Here is a 4,684-nt window from a genome sequence, read left to right as displayed (position 1 = left end):
TCCCCAGTACATTCCCCATTGGGATCACACACACTCCCCAGTACATTCCCCATTGGGATCACACACACTCCCCAGTACATTCCCCATTGGGATCACACACACTCCCCAGTACATTCCCCATTGGGATCACACACACTCCCCAGTACATTCCCCATTGGGATCACACACACTCCCCAGTACATTCCCCATTGGGATCACACACACTCCCCAGTACATTCCCCATTGGGATCACACACACTCCCCAGTACATTCCCCATTGGGATCACACACACTCCCCAGTACATTCCCCATTGGGATCACACACACTCCCCAGTACATTCCCCATTGGGATCACACACACTCCCCAGTACATTCCCCATTGGGATCACACACACTCCCCAGTACATTCCCCATTGGGATCACACACACTCCCCAGTACATTCCCCATTGGGATCACACACACTCCCCAGTACATTCCCCATTGGGATCACACACACTCCCCAGTACATTCCCCATTGGGATCACACACACTCCCCAGTACATTCCCCATTGGGATCACACACACTCCCCAGTACATTCCCCATTGGGATCACACACACTCCCCAGTACATTCCCCATTGGGATCACACACACTCCCCAGTACATTCCCCATTGGGATCACACACACTCCCCAGTACATTCCCCATTGGGATCACACACACTCCCCAGTACATTCCCCATTGGGATCACACACACTCCCCAGTACATTCCCCATTGGGATCACACACACTCCCCAGTACATTCCCCATTGGGATCACACACACTCCCCAGTACATTCCCCATTGGGATCACACACACTCCCCAGTACATTCCCCATTGGGATCACACACACTCCCCAGTACATTCCCCATTGGGATCACACACACTCCCCAGTACATTCCCCATTGGGATCACACACACTCCCCAGTACATTCCCCATTGGGATCACACACACTCCCCAGTACATTCCCCATTGGGATCACACACACTCCCCAGTACATTCCCCATTGGGATCACACACACTCCCCAGTACATTCCCCACTGGGATCACACACACTCCCCAGTACATTCCCCATTGGGATCACACACACTCCCCAGTACATTCCCCATTGGGATCACACACACTCCCCAGTACATTCCCCACTGGGATCACACACACTCCCAGTACATTCCCCATTGGGATCACACACACTCCCCAGTACATTCCCCATTGGGATCACACACACTCCCCAGTACATTCCCCATTGGGATCACACACACTCCCCAGTACATTCCCCATTGGGATCACACACACTCCCCAGTACATTCCCCATTGGGATCACACACACTCCCCAGTACATTCCCCAATGGGATCACACACACTCCCCAGTACATTCCCCATTGGGATCACACACACTCCCCAGTACATTCCCCATTGGGATCACACACACTCCCCAGTACATTCCCCATTGGGATCACACACACTCCCCAGTACATTCCCCATTGGGATCACACACACTCCCCAGTACATTCCCCATTGGGATCACACACACTCCCCAGTACATTCCCCATTGGGATCACACACACTCCCCAGTACATTCCCCATTGGGATCACACACACTCCCCAGTACATTCCCCATTGGGATCACACACACTCCCCAGTACATTCCCCATTGGGATCACACACACTCCCCAGTACATTCCCCATTGGGATCACACACACTCCCCAGTACATTCCCCATTGGGATCACACACACTCCCCAGTACATTCCCCATTGGGATCACACACACTCCCCAGTACATTCCCCATTGGGATCACACACACTCCCCAGTACATTCCCCATTGGGATCACACACACTCCCCAGTACATTCCCCATTGGGATCACACACACTCCCCAGTACATTCCCCATTGGGATCACACACACTCCCCAGTACATTCCCCATTGGGATCACACACACTCCCCAGTACATTCCCCATTGGGATCACACACACTCCCCAGTACATTCCCCATTGGGATCACACACACTCCCCAGTACATTCCCCATTGGGATCACACACACTCCCCAGTACATTCCCCATTGGGATCACACACACTCCCCAGTACATTCCCCATTGGGATCACACACACTCCCCAGTACATTCCCCATTGGGATCACACACACTCCCCAGTACATTCCCCATTGGGATCACACACACTCCCCAGTACATTCCCCATTGGGATCACACACACTCCCCAGTACATTCCCCATTGGGATCACACACACTCCCCAGTACATTCCCCATTGGGATCACACACACTCCCCAGTACATTCCCCATTGGGATCACACACACTCCCCAGTACATTCCCCATTGGGATCACACACACTCCCCAGTACATTCCCCATTGGGATCACACACACTCCCCAGTACATTCCCCATTGGGATCACACACACTCCCCAGTACATTCCCCATTGGGATCACACACACTCCCCAGTACATTCCCCATTGGGATCACACACACTCCCCAGTACATTCCCCATTGGGATCACACACACTCCCCAGTACATTCCCCATTGGGATCACACACACTCCCCAGTACATTCCCCATTGGGATCACACACACTCCCCAGTACATTCCCCATTGGGATCACACACACTCCCCAGTACATTCCCCATTGGGATCACACACACTCCCCAGTACATTCCCCATTGGGATCACACACACTCCCCAGTACATTCCCCATTGGGATCACACACACTCCCCAGTACATTCCCCATTGGGATCACACACACTCCCCAGTACATTCCCCATTGGGATCACACACACTCCCCAGTACATTCCCCATTGGGATCACACACACTCCCCAGTACATTCCCCATTGGGATCACACACACTCCCCAGTACATTCCCCATTGGGATCACACACACTCCCCAGTACATTCCCCATTGGGATCACACACACTCCCCAGTACATTCCCCATTGGGATCACACACACTCCCCAGTACATTCCCCATTGGGATCACACACACTCCCCAGTACATTCCCCATTGGGATCACACACACTCCCCAGTACATTCCCCATTGGGATCACACACACTCCCCAGTACATTCCCCATTGGGATCACACACACTCCCCAGTACATTCCCCATTGGGATCACACACACTCCCCAGTACATTCCCCATTGGGATCACACACACTCCCCAGTACATTCCCCATTGGGATCACACACACTCCCCAGTACATTCCCCATTGGGATCACACACACTCCCCAGTACATTCCCCATTGGGATCACACACACTCCCCAGTACATTCCCCATTGGGATCACACACACTCCCCAGTACATTCCCCATTGGGATCACACACACTCCCCAGTACATTCCCCATTGGGATCACACACACTCCCCAGTACATTCCCCATTGGGATCACACACACTCCCCAGTACATTCCCCATTGGGATCACACACACTCCCCAGTACATTCCCCATTGGGATCACACACACTCCCCAGTACATTCCCCATTGGGATCACACACACTCCCCAGTACATTCCCCATTGGGATCACACACACTCCCCAGTACATTCCCCATTGGGATCACACACACTCCCCAGTACATTCCCCATTGGGATCACACACACTCCGCAGTACATTCCCCATTGGGATCACACACACTCCCCAGTACATTCCCCATTGGGATCACACACACTCCCCAGTACATTCCCCATTGGGATCACACACACTCCCCAGTACATTCCCCATTGGGATCACACACACTCCCCAGTACATTCCCCATTGGGATCACACACACTCCCCAGTACATTCCCCATTGGGATCACACACACTCCCCAGTACATTCCCCATTGGGATCACACACTCTCCGCAGTACATTCCCCATTGGGATCACACACACTCCCCAGTACATTCCCCATTGGGATCACACACACTCCCCAGTACATTCCCCATTGGGATCACACACACTCCCCAGTACATTCCCCATTGGGATCACACACACTCCCCAGTACATTCCCCACTGGGATCACACACACTCCCCAGTACATTCCCCATTGGGATCACACACACTCCCCAGTACATTCCCCATTGGGATCACACACACTCCCCAGTACATTCCCCATTGGGATCACACACACTCCCCAGTACATTCCCCATTGGGATCACACACACTCCCCAGTACATTCCCCATTGGGATCACACACACTCCCCAGTACATTCCCCATTGGGATCACACACACTCCCCAGTACATTCCCCATTGGGATCACACACACTCCCCAGTACATTCCCCATTGGGATCACACACACTCCCCAGTACATTCCCCATTGGGATCACACACACTCCCCAGTACATTCCCCATTGGGATCACACACACTCCCCAGTACATTCCCCATTGGGATCACACACACTCCCCAGTACATTCCCCATTGGGATCACACACACTCCCCAGTACATTCCCCATTGGGATCACACACACTCCCCAGTACATTCCCCATTGGGATCACACACACTCCCCAGTACATTCCCCATTGGGATCACACACACTCCCCAGTACATTCCCCATTGGGATCACACACACTCCCCAGTACATTCCCCATTGGGATCACACACACTCCCCAGTACATTCCCCATTGGGATCACACACACTCCCCAGTACATTCCCCATTGGGATCACACACACTCCCCAGTACATTCCCCATTGGGATCA

This window comes from Carcharodon carcharias, assembly GCF_017639515.1.
Source record: "Carcharodon carcharias isolate sCarCar2 chromosome 27 unlocalized genomic scaffold, sCarCar2.pri SUPER_27_unloc_1, whole genome shotgun sequence".
Classification (NCBI taxonomy): Eukaryota; Metazoa; Chordata; class Chondrichthyes; order Lamniformes; family Lamnidae; genus Carcharodon; species Carcharodon carcharias.
The sequence above is the reverse complement of the archived record's forward strand: the minus strand, read 5'-3'. Positions refer to the sequence as shown.